Raw genomic sequence first — 14,186 nt, 5'->3', positions numbered from 1 at the left:
ATAAAGCCATCTTCTTAATTTATTTCCTTTCTTCGACCAAAACGCCATTGTTGGGAGCTTGGAGCTTCGGGTTTTGCTTCCCATACATGTGTATGCTCTTGAGACCCATTTTTAGTATTTTTTACGTTTTTGAAATTGTTGTAGTTTAATTTAGCTAATCGGGATTAAGTTGTTAAATTGTTAAATATTTAGAATTTTATTATGAATGAATTTGAGATGTTTTTGAAAGTTTATGGTAGAATCTTAAGCTTGGTTGCTAGATAGGACTATTTTGTAAAGTAACTTTTCGGTAATTTTAGTGTTTAAGGACTAAAATGTGAAATTAGAAAAAGTATAAGGACTTGTTGTAAAATAACGGTAAATATGGGCTGTAATAGGTTCCAAACAATTCAGCTAAAATTGAAATTGAATAAAAATGGTTAATTTACATGTTTTGGGCTTAGGGATTAAACTGTATAAAAGTAAAATGTTGGAGGCAATTTTGTAAAAATGTCAAAAAGGACTTAATTGCATAAAATGAATTGATTTTTCTGTTAGAATTATTGAATTGAATAAAATTGTTATTTTAAATTAAGAACGAGTGGAAAATCAAGGAGAAGAGAAAATAACCAAATAACCTCTATATTTAATTGTTGTTGCAATTTAGTCTGATAAGTTCGTATGGACTATAATCGTTATAATATTATTTAAATTAAATGTTTACTATGTTGTTTTTAATGTAAATAAATCAATATATATGAGAATATATCCTGATGCGTCGTTGAGAGCACAAAAAATATCCTATCCCTAAAAAATAGCAAAAAAATAGTATAAGGGAAGTAGGGTCAAATCCTCAAGGACTGGATTTGCACAAATTCCTGTTCCTTGAGATTCCAGGCAAAGTCGTGCCCAAGAAAACCTGTGTACTTAGAAAAAAATAGAAAAAAACAGAATTAAAGGTCTGATTGAATTGAAATTGCATAAATTGAAATTAAAATTGTAAAGATAAACAGAGTTGAGAAAAAAAAGAGTTTTCTTATGGAGAGATTTCAGCCTCCGGTTATCTCGATCCTCTTAGGGTTCAATCCTAGGCTTTTAGGTGATCATTCTCGAATAGAATAAGCCAGTTATAGTGGAAGAGGATGCCTACGACCACCAGCTCACTTAGATTTTAGACTTACGATTTAGATGAACTTGACTCTAGCCAATTGTCGCTTTTGTAGGACCGTCTTACATTAGATCATCACTTCTCAATGGCGAATGCCACGCCATTTTGTCTCTTGGGCTTGACAACCACTGACGCAGTAAGCTAACGAACTGGCTGTGCAACCTTCCCAAAACATACAAAGCAGTCGCCTTTTCACAAGATGAAAAGATCACTTTTGAAGGGATATGGATGGAAGAGTCAGCCTCATAATACGGAGAAGCGATGAATACTCATTGAGAAGGCTAAGCACAGATTCTAAGCCTCATAAACCCTTTTTGGGGAATCTTGATAACCTTTGGCTAGAGGAATTTAGTGGCTCATGCTTTTTGGGGAAAAAGAAATAAACTTAATGAAAATGAAATTTTATTGAATAAATGAAAGGAACAAATGCTAAGTTTTTTGGGAGAGAGAGTGTTGTAGAAAAAGATGAGTGAAATTTGTGTCACTCATTCCCCTTATTTATAGTACTTAAAAAACCTAGTTTATTCCTATCTAAATTCTAAAAGATAAATAATAAATAAAGATAAAAGTTAAAATTAAATCTAGATAATAATCTTAACAATTATCCTAATATAATTAAAATTTAAATAGAGTCTTGCGTTTATAAAATCTCTTCTTTGCACTTTTGCCCCCAAATCTTCCATACTTTACATTTTTGGTGCCACTTCTTTCATATTTCACATGCTGGCCCATTTTATCTTTAAATTCATTTTTTGCCCCTAAATTTTCTTTTTCCTTCAATTTAGTTCTTACATGATAAAAAAACCATAAATAGCTCAAATTAGTAGGATCATGCTCAAAATAAATGTGTAATTAATACATAAAAATATGTCAGTCCAAAGTATTATCATATCTACATTATGACGAATCGACAGATATCAAGTCCCGGTTGAACCTTAAGAATTCTTAGGATACAAATGACATGTCATTAAGGATTTCATGTTTCGGGTGTTAGTCTTGAATGTCCTACCAATGGTTGAGGTCCTACATCGTTTAAGGATTCTCCACAGCTCGGGTGACCAGCATACGAACTTACCAAATTAAATGTTTACTATGTTGTTTTTAATGTAAATGAATCATATATATGAGAATGTATCCACATTGTGATGAATTGACAAATATCAAGTCCCGTTTGAACCTTAAGAATTCTTAGGATACAAATGACATGTCATTAGGGATTTCATGTTTCGGATGTTGGTGTTGAATGCCCTACCAATGGCTGAGGTCTTGCATTTGTTGAGGATTCTCCACAGCTCGTGTGACCAGCATCGTGTAGCTTACATTCTGACCCACAGCTCGTGTGAGCAAACTCATTTAATAGCTCATGTGAGTAATTATGTAAAGGAAAGGTTACGATTATATGTAAAGGCACACTTCCTGTGAGCTTTCCCTAGTATACGATCTAATTCTAGATGGTTCAACGGGTAAGAAAAGGAATGGAACTGTAAGTGACTTAATGGAAAGGTTCAAGACTATATGAAAGAGTTGATGTTTATGTAACATATCTTATGAAATTCTACTTATGATGTAAATGAGTTTATATGCGTTGTTGATGGACCTATTAACATGTGAGTTCGATGATGCTGAACAGGCTTATACTAAACTCAAGGCATTAGTAATGGTTTATGCTTAACCTCTGAATGGTAAGATTTGGGAAATAGTAAGTATGCAAATGGAATGAAACATGATTGTATGGTAACGATGATGAAACAAATGTTATGTGTATACATAAATGATTTCATATGAATCATGAACAGAAGTACTAATTTGTGAGTTTGATGATGTTATATAGGCTTCTACTAAGCTTATGGCATTGGTAACAATTTGTACTTATTCTATAAATTTCACTATTGAAATTATAGGTTATGTTTTAAGTTTATACAAGCTTACTAAACATTCATTGTTTATATAGTTTTTCCTTTGTTTTTTAGATTATCGAAAGCTCGATCGACTGAAAGCTCGTCGATGACCTAGCATACTATTCAATGGACAATTTGGTAATTTTTTAGTAATTTGGCTAAGGTTTATAATGACATGTATAGAGTGATTTGTAATGGTATTATGGAGAATGTGTTAATGGTGTTTTGGCTTGTATAAACTTTGGAAAGCTATGTTGATTTGGTATACTTTGATACCTTACCAAATTATGTTGTTTTGATTATTTTAAAGTGATTGTTTATAAGATTATCCTGGCATGATGATGATGGCTTGAAAATGGTTACTTGTGACATATTTTAGTTCATACTTGAATTAGGTTATCATGTATCGAAATGACAATGTTAACATGTATAAGTCTTTTGTGTTGATGGTCTATGGAATTATAAAATGGTTGATTTAGTATGCCTAGGTCTTTGAAGATGATGTTACTTGATGAACTTATAAAGCTTTTTAAGTAAAGTCTTGTTGATTACTTTAGGGTAATTGAAATCTATGGTGTTACGGTATGCTTGTAATGGCTTGAAAGTGATAAATGTGGTATGATTTGGTAAATGTTTGAATTAGGAATTTATGTTGTGGTTAAGCATATAATAGAATTAGTCTTTATGCATGGTATTAGGTAATGTTAACACATTTTGGTAAATGGTGTTTGAATGTAATTGTGGTGCCTTTGAACGGAATATTGGTTAGGTGATTTAGGTTGTTTGAATTTGCAAGATTATGTGTTTTTGAATGATGTTTAAGTCTTTTAAAAGTGTACACAAATGGTATAGTGAGTTATGCATTAAATGGTTGTGAAATGCCTTTGTTTATAGGTAAATTTTGGGTTCACATGGCTTAGAACGGGTGTGTGGCATAGTTGTGTAAGGCACATGGCCTAGCGGCATGGCTGTGTGTCATTTGAGGATTTCTTAAGGTTTAAGTCAGTGAGTTATATGGCCTAACACATGGCCCGACACACGGGCGTATGGGGTAACTCAGAGAGTTACACAGCCTGGCATACGGGTGTGTGACACGACCGTGTGACCCTACTCAGTGAGTGTGTCCCTTGTGCAAAAGTTACACGGCTTAGGGCTATGTCACACGGCCGTGTGACCCCTGTTTTGCAAGTTTTGCATTTTTTTCCTAAACTTTCCAATTTGTTTCAAATTGGTCTCGAAGTGCTTCTAAGCTATTTTTAGGGCCTCAAGGGCTTGATTTAGGGATAGTATGCATGTGTATGAATGGTTTATGATATGACTAAATTATTGAATGATATAATTGTAGCGACGTAAAAATTTTGCTTTGGTCGCTAGTTGAGGCGATTATTTGAAAATTTGAAAACCGACTTGTGATTTTATTAAAAATGGGAGTCGCCACCGATCCTTTTTCCTAGGTGTGATCGGACACCTAATAAATCCTCTTTTTTAAAAGAAATTTTATTTTTTTAAACAAAAAGAAGGCCGAGTTTAGGTCTACGTTAAAAGCCAGAGAAATAATAGGGTTCGGGAGTCGGTTACACGCGAGGAAGGTATTAGCACCCTCGCGACGCCCAAAATTGGTATCTTATTAAACATGTATTGTCTTAATTTTTAAAAATATGAGTTCAATTTGACATCTAATCGTGATTCGATTGAAAAATGAGAATTTTTAGTTTTCGTTTTTTAGAAGGGTGTCCCGTTTTTAACACGAACCGACGAATTTCACCCAACATAGCGATGAAATCGATGACTTAATGTTAAATCGGTTCGTTGCCTTATTTATTGAAATTAATAAAAAACATGAAAAAATCTTTAAAGTAGTGAACAACAAAATGATATAAAATGGGCGGGAAACAAAAAAAAATAAAAGAGTTAAAAATACATCGAAGCAAATAATAAATATGACAATAATATTAAAAATAATAACAATGTATGCGATATTAAACATGATAACAATAATATTAAACACGAAATAGAGACGAGAATATATATAAACATATAATAAATGAAGTGACGTAAACATAATATTAAAAATACTAATAGTGCTATATATATATTAAAATATGTACGTAATAATAGGAATGAAAAGTGTATACATAATAATGCTAAATATATATATACATAATATATATAAAATGAACATATACAACATATATTGGAAATACTAATAACAAAAAAAATACATATATTAATAATACTACATAAATGTGTACATATATATTAAAATAAATACATAATATAGTTATTAATATATATATATTAGAAATAATAATAATGTTACAAAACAATTATTAATAACATTGCATAAACATATACATATATATATTAAAGATATATACATATATAATAAACATATACTAATAATAATAATAAAAAGATGTATATACACCAAATAACACATTATAATATTAAAATAAAATAATAAATGACAATAGTGAAATAATAGGTATAATAATAAATATAATGATATATGAAAATAATACTATGTAAAGTATATATACCCATATAATAAAATATATGTACTAATATTAATAATAAATATAATAGGGATAAAAATCGATATAATAATATATACATAATATATAAAATATATATAATATATACATATGTTAGAAATGATAATAATATAAAGAAAACTATTCATACGCTACATAGATACGTACATATATATATAAATAATAATGGTATTAGAAATATACAATATAGCATTAGAAATATACATACAATAGTATAAAAGATATATAACTAATAATATTAAAATATATACATAATAATATATATAAATATAATATTAAAAATATATATACATAACATATATGAAAAATATATATATAATATAGTATTAAATATTTACAATATATACATATTAGAAATAAAAAAAGCGACTAATAATAATACTACATAAATATATACATAATAAAACATATACTAATAATAATAATATTAATAATAATAATAACAATATAAATAATGGTAAATACAATAATAAGTAATATTTTAAAAATAAAAAATGGCAAAAAAATAATATAAAAACCAAATTAAATCTGGAAAAAGGACTAAATTCGAGACGAAAATGAAGTTTCGGGGCGAATTCGAAATAAAAAGAAAGAGAAAGGGCTTATTTGAACACGCGTGAAACGTAGGGGGGCCGAAACAACAATATTTCCTTCCCCTCAAAACGCAGCGCATCAACGGGGACTAAATTGAAAAGCGCAAAAAATTATGGGGCCAAATTGAAAATAAATCGAAACTTAATTGCAAAGCAATAAAAAGCGGAAGGACTACACGCATAAATAACCCATTAAACAAAAACACGCGAATCCTCTAGCGGGTCGGGTCGGATGGATCGGGTATAGGCCAAAACGACGTTGTTTTGGGGTTAAAGGGCAGCCTCCAAAACGACGTCGTTTTGGAAGGCTATATAAGGCCAAATTTTTTTAAAATTTTCATTTGCAGTAAGGGAAAGAAAAAAAAAAGAGGAGAGGGAGGGAGAGAGTGAGGCGATTTCCGGCACTAGGGTCGGTCACCGTCTGGTCGTCGGCCGCCACCGCCGGCCACAGTGCACGGTGGTCGGAAAAGGTAAAAATTTCTTTTTTTTGTATTTTTAATATATATGTGTAAAAAAATAAAAGAAGATAAATAGATCTATGTGTAGACAGATTCGAAGAAAAGCAAAATAAATAGAAGGAAAAATAAAAAACCTTTCGTCCGAATCTATTTCTTTGTTTTTGTACTTCTTGCTGAGATTGGATGCTCTTATTAGTGTTTGGATCTACTTTTTATTTCTATTTTTCATATTCAAAAAATGTCCAGCCCCCAAATACCAAATATGGCAAGGCTTATATAGCCATTTACACTTGATTTGCTACTGCTTATTGCATGTTTTGTGCTTCTTTTTGCAGTTGACGGAATGGGAGCAGGTGGTAGCAGGTGGAGCGGCGGTATGGCGGCTGACATGGGGAGGCAGACCTAGGTGCGGCACACCTAGGGTTTTTTGTTTATTTTTTCTTTTCTTTTTTTTTGATTTGGGCTATTAAGGTTAGTTTGGGCTTAGGATATGTTAATTGGGTTTGGGTTTAATGGGTCTTTGTATGGGTTGGGGTAGGTTTAGGTTAAAATGGGCTTGGGATTATTTGGGCTTCTACAGCTGCCCCTCTTTGCTTATTGTCGTGCAACGAGAATAGAGCAAAGACTTTCAAGGAAGACCAAATTTGCCCGATCTTGCTGAGTTTTGACTTGCTTTGGTGCTCTTCTTGCTCCGGTAGTCTCTTTCTAGTCTACCGTATCCTATAACTCTGGTTCAATCTACTGCAAATTCAGAGATATGCCTTGTAGCTTCAATCTACTCCCATGTAACTTCAAGGATATGAGATTTATGGCTTTGATCTTCTCTGCAACTTCAGGAAGATAAGATCTACAACTTCAATCCGCTCTTCTACCACTTCAATGAGATAAGGTTTGTGGTCTTTTCTTCTGCGACTTTATAAAGGTAAGATCTGATATCTTCAGGGAGACGAAATCTGATGTCTTCAATCAGCTCCAATCTTTATTCTTTACTCGACATGTAATCCTAAGCTCAACTCACTTCTCGCAATATGAGCTGACTCTTTTTTAAAAAATAGACATTAAAAATAGAAATTGAGAATAGCTCAACACGTGAGCCAAGGCTCAACTCACCTCTCGCAATAAGAGTTGACTCTTTTTAAAAAAAAAGACATTAAAAATAAAAATTGAGAATAGCTCAGCACGTGAGCCAAGGCTCAACTCACCTCTCGCAATATGAGTTGATTTTTGAAAACGTAATTGAGAAACAGGAATTGAAAATACCTTGGCGTGTGAGCCAAGGCTCAACTCACTTCTCGCCATATGAGTTGATTTTTGAAAACAGACATTAAAAACAGAAATTGAAATACCTCGGTGTGTGAGCCAAGGTTCAACTCACCTTTCGCAATATGAGCTGATTTTTTTGAAAAATAGATATTTAAACAGAATTTGAAAATACATTGGCATGTCCTGAGGCTCAACTCACCTCTCACAATATGAGTTGATTTTTTTTATGAACAGAAATTAAAATTACTTCTGCGTGTCCTGAGGCTCAACTTATCTCTCACAATATAAGTTGATTTTTTTGAAAGACAGAAATTGAAAATACCTCAATGCATCTTGAGGCTCAACTCACCTCTAGCAATATGAGTTGATTTTTTGAAAACAGAAATAAAAACATCAAAATACCAAAAGATGTCATCTGGTGGAACTCAAGTGTCTTTTCCTTTGATTTATTACAGCTATCATCACATCCTCTTGCTCTACTAGAGTACCTGTGTATGTCTTGCATGATGTTATCATGATATGCACATGTTTGTCTTAAATGCCTTTATGCCTACATGATTTTACTATGCGCCTTAGGCATGTCTGTCGTATGTTTTTTTTCGTCACGATTTTTGTGATGATCTGCATTCATTACTTTGGCTCTTGACTTTCTCTTTAGGCCCTGTACCCATCCTCAAGCTTCACGAACAACCTGTGTTTCTCAAATATCACTCTTTTGCCCCTGGTTGAACTTTGTCCTTGCTTTGAGGCTCTTGTACTTATCAAATTCTTATCCGGGTAATGCTTAACATTTCTTTTGTTTAGAGTATGTCATTTCACTATTTATCATTTAAATAAACCACATAATAAGATGCATGAAAATGGTCAAGTAGGGACAAAAGGAATACCTCACATTTATTTATTTCAAATGTAGCAAACAAAGAAAGTTAATAAATGATAGTAAAAAGTGTCATAAAGAGAAAGGGGATCTCATTCAGCGGATACAAATGCTTAGATTTTCAACGTATGAACACTTCCATGTTTCTTAATCAAGAATCTTTTCAAGCATGGCTTCTTGCATAGAAGATCTCGAGCTTTCAGAAATGCTTCAAATACTATAGTCTCGCTTTTGACCTACCGTTCAAAACGCCTTGCTTTTTAAGCCTAGTGTTTGCTTCATTAGAACGCCCTTTCGGGTTTTCATCCTAATCCTTTGTGTTAATCAAGATGCCCTTTTTGGGTTTTCACCTTGATCTTTTTTTTTAGGCATAATAGTTCTTCACAGCATCTGAATTCACTGGATTAGGTAACTCCTTCCCATCCATCTCAGTGAGAATCAAAGCTCTAACCGAGAATGCCTTCTTTACGATGTATGGTCCTTCCCAATTTGGTGCCCATTTTCTTCGCAGGTCTTTTTGTATTGGGAGAATCTTTCTCAGCAAGAGTTCTCCTTCATGGAATTCTTTTGGTCGTACTTTCTTGTCATGGACCGTGATCATTCTCTTCTAGTACATCTGTCCATGACAGATTGCCTTCAAATGTTTTGTTTGATAAGGTTTAACTGGTCATATCGAGCTCGAACCCACTCTGCTTCCTCTAGTTTTGACTCCATTAAGACTCGTAGAGAGGGGATCTCAACTTCAATAGGTAGCACGGCTTCCATTCCATAGACCAGAGAGAAAGGAGTTGCTCCCGTACAGATGTGCGATATGCATACAAAGCGAATAGTAATTTCTCATGCCAGTCCTTATATGTCTCTATCATTTTTCCAATAATCTTCTTAATATTCTTGTTGGCCGCTTCAACAGCTCCGTTCATTTTCGGGCGATAGGATGATGAGTTATGATGCTTTATTTGAAATTGCTCACACACTTCCTTTATCATCTTGTTGTTCAGATTCAAGGCGGTATCTGAAACGATTCTTTCAGGCAAACCATATCGACAAATGATTTCCTTTTTCAAAAACTTGCAAACTGCAGTCTTTGTCACATTGGCAAATGAAGCGGCTTCTATCCATTTTGTGAAGTAATCAATAACCACAAAAATGAACTGGTGCCCATTAGAAGCTTTTGGGGTAATTGGCCCTATAACATCCATGCCCCACATAGAAAAAGGCCATGGAGAAGTCATGACATGAAGGGGCGAAGGGGCTACATGAATCTTATCGCCATAAATTTGACATTTGTGACATTTTCTTGCATAACTAATGCAGTCACTTTCCATCGTCAGCCAGTAATAACCGAGTCTCATAATCTTCCTAGTCATAGTGAAACCATTAGCATGTGTCCCACAAATTCCCTCATGGACATCTTCAAGTATTTTTCTGGCTTCAATAGCATCTACGCATCTCAAGAGCACTTGATCTTTTCCTCTTTTGTACAGAATGTCCCCATCAAGAACAAATCCTACTGCCATTCTTCTGATTGTTCTTTTATCGTTCTCATTTGCTTGTTTGGGATACTTTTGATTCTTGACATATTCTAAGATGTCATGGAACCATGGCCGTCCATCTGGCTCTTTTTCAATGCTGAAACAATGTGCAAAGATTTCATATATGCTCATTTGAAGAGGCATTATTTTTTTTTCTCTGTTTGCTTTGAACATTGAAGCCAAAGTGGCTAGGGCATCAGGCAATCGGTTTTCTTCTCGTGGGAAGTAATTAAAAGTTACTTCTTTGAATTCTTTAATCAGTCTTGCCATTAGATCATTGTATTTAACTAGTTTCGAATCTCTCACTTCCCAATCTCCACAGATTTGGTAAATCACCAACGCTGAGTCCCCGTACACCTCTAGAATTTTGACATTTCGTTCAATAGCTGCGCGAAGTCCCATGATACAAGCCTCATATTCCGCTATGTTATTGGTACAGAAGAAGTTCAATCTGGCGGTGAATGGATAATGGTTCCCTTCTGATGATATCAAGACTGCTCCAATCCCATGCCCCAATGTGTTTGATGCACCATCAAAGCTCATCTTCCATGACTTCTTGTTTGATGACTCCCACTCTTTTTATGTAATGCACATCAAATCTTCATCCGGGAAATCAAACCTCAATGGCTCGTATTCATCCGTTATTCGAGTTGCTGAGAAGTCAGCTATTGCACTTCCTTTTATCGACTTTTGACTCACATAGACGATGTCGTACTCCGATAGTAAGATCTGCCACCGTGCCATTCTTCCTGAAAGTGCAGGTGATTCCATCATGTACTTTATTAGGTCCAGCTTTGAAATTAACCATGTCGTATGATACAACATATATTGCTTGAGTCTCCGAACTACTCAAACCAAAGCGCAACAGAATTTTTCAATTGACGAGTACTTTGCCTCATACTCTGTGAACTTTTTGTTGAGATAGTAAATTGCCTTTTCTCTTTTCCCTGACTCATCATGTTGCCCCAGTACGCAACCCATTGAATTTTTGAACATAGTCAGATACAATATTAACGGTCTTCCTGGAGTTGGAGGTAGTCTTCTTGGAGTTGGAGGTAGTCTTCCTGGAGTTGGAGGTACTAACATCAGGGGACTAGAAAAATACTATTTTATCTTGTCAAAAGCCACTTAGCACTCTTCGTTCCATTCTCCCGGATTATGTTTTCGAAGGAGTCAAAAAATTGGGTCACACTGGTTGGTAAGTTGAGCAATGAACCGAGCGATGTAGTTCAACCTCCTTAAAAATCCTCTGACTTCTTTTCGCGTGCGCGGAAGTGGTAGTTCTTGTATGGCTTTTGTCTTATCTGGATCAACTTCAATGCCTCTCTCACTGACGATGAAGCCTAGCAATTTCCCCGAGGTAGCCCCAAACTTACATTTGGCTGGATTAAGCTTCAGCTGGAACTTTCTTAGTCTTTCGAACAACTTCCTGAGGTTCTCAACATGCTTTCTTTCCTCCTTGGATTTGGCGATCATATCATCGACGTAGACTTCTATTTCTTTGTGCATCATGTCATGAAACAACATCACCATGGCCCTCTTATATGTTGCCCCAGCGTTCTTTAGTCCGAACGGCATCACCTTATAACAGAATGTTCCCCATATCATTACGAAAGTAGTTTTCTCCATATCTTCAGGAGCCATCTTTATCTGCTTATAACCCGAGAATCCATCCATGAATGAAAACAACGAATGTTTAGTTGTATTATCCACCAATGTATCGATGTGTGGCAATGGAAAATTATCTTTAGGACTCGCTCGATTCAAATTGCAATAATCTACACACATTCGTACCTTGCCGTCTTTCTTCGGTACTAGGACTATGTTAGCTACCCATTGTGGGTACTTGGAGACTTGTAAAAAGCCAGCATCAAATTGTTTCTTGACTTCTTCTTTTATCTTTAAAAGTATTTCAGGTCTCATTCGTCTTAGTTTTTGTTAAATGGGTTTGCATTTTGGTTTCAGTGGGAGTCTGTGGACCACTACATCCTCATCCAATCCTGGCATGTCCTGATACGACCATGCAAATACATCTTTATACTCATGAAGCAAAGCGATCAAATCATGTTTGGTGTTATCTGAAATAGAGGTCCCGATCTTCACTTCTTGTCTCTTTTCTTCATTTTTCAAGTTTACTATCTTAACAGATTCTTGATGAGGTAGAATCTATTTATCTTCTTGTTCTACCATTCTTAGTAAGTTTGGAGACGAGACATAGTCTTCAACATTTTCCTCAGCTTTGAACTCTCCTACACAAATAGCTTTCTCGAAATCGATTTCAAGATTTGTAACGGGTTTGTTCATGTCATTAATATCTGAGCACCTGAAAGTTGAATGGAAAAGAAAACTATAGAGGAGCATCAAAGTATGGGGATCAACAAGCATTATGATGTGAGATATATGCAATGACAGGCTGTGAGAAGAGGGAAAAAATTATGAAGTTAATGAGAATGAAAAGACCATGACAAAATGCATCTCCATTGATGTTCATTTAAATGATAAAGAGCAAGTCATAAGCTCTTACAAAAGAATCCCTACTATTACTTACGGACACACAAAAAGAAGAGTGTTAACATTGAGCATTACTCTGGAGAAGACTTAGAAACTACAAGGAGGTCCACAGCAGTCCAATTGTTCAAAACGAATCTAGGAGGACAAGGGCGTATCATTGAAACATCTTTAGTTGCATCATCTCCTTTGTCAATGACATTTATACTGACATTCTGAAGACCCCTTTCAATCAATAATAGCGTGCTTCATGGATTATCTTGCCCGGGGTATATCATTTCTGCAGATAAAAATATTTTTGTCAAAGGAGGGTACATTATGGGCTCTCATTCTAATTCTCGGCCTAAGGCTCTTACAATCCGCCTTTCTCGATCTTTCTGCAACTGTTTTCTTCTTTGTCGCATATCCGGTTCGAACCCTAAACCATATCGAGCCTTATTAGGCACAGGTTTGAGAGCTCTAACTATCCCTTGCTGATATCTTCCCAAACCTTTCCTCACTCGGGCTTCTTTTCCTACAGTTAGCTTGATTCCTATCTTAGTATTCCTTGATAGCTTAGGCATGAGAATTCTATTTCCTTCAGCAACAAACGTAGCATTGATAAATTCGAGGGATCGAAAGGAACATTCTACTACATCTTTGCTTACTTCGAGGTATGGTGCATCAGCAAAGATAGATGTGACAATGTCTTCTTCACCTGCGATAGTGACCAAACAGCCATCCATGATAAACTTTACTTTTTGATGAAGAGATGAAGGAGCTGCCCCAGCAGAATGGATCCAGGGCCTTCCTAAAAGGCAATTATATAAGGGTGTAATGTCCATGACCTGGAACTCGATGTCATATATATAAGGGCCCACTTCTAGAGGAATTTCGATTTTTCTCATAACTTCTCGTCTTATCCTATCGAATGCTCTTACTGTGGAGTGACAAGGCCTTAGATAAGACAGATCAATTGGAATTTTAGAAAGTGTAGCCAAAGGCATGACATTGAGTGCAGACCCATTATCAATGAATACATTCGGTATTATGTAACCCTTACAACGAGTTGTGATGTGCAATACTTTTACGGAGCCCCTACCATTTGGCGGTATTTCATCATCACTGAAAGAAATAAAATTATCCGCGTTCAGGTTATTCACCCACCTATCAAGCTTTTCGACATATATATTTCTTGCCACATAAGCATGATTTAACACATTCAGCAAAGTATTTCGATGTGGTTCTGATTTCAACAGTAGGGATAATACCGAGATTCGTGCCAGTTGATTGTCAGAAGCGCATACTTCTCCCTCATTGGTCTCTTTGTTAAAGATCTTAATCTCCTTGTTGTCCATCATGTCTTGAAGTAACTT

Source organism: Gossypium hirsutum, chromosome A11 (assembly GCF_007990345.1).
Source record: "Gossypium hirsutum isolate 1008001.06 chromosome A11, Gossypium_hirsutum_v2.1, whole genome shotgun sequence".
NCBI classification, from domain to species: Eukaryota; Viridiplantae; Streptophyta; class Magnoliopsida; order Malvales; family Malvaceae; genus Gossypium; species Gossypium hirsutum.
This window is presented reverse-complemented; position numbering follows the sequence as displayed.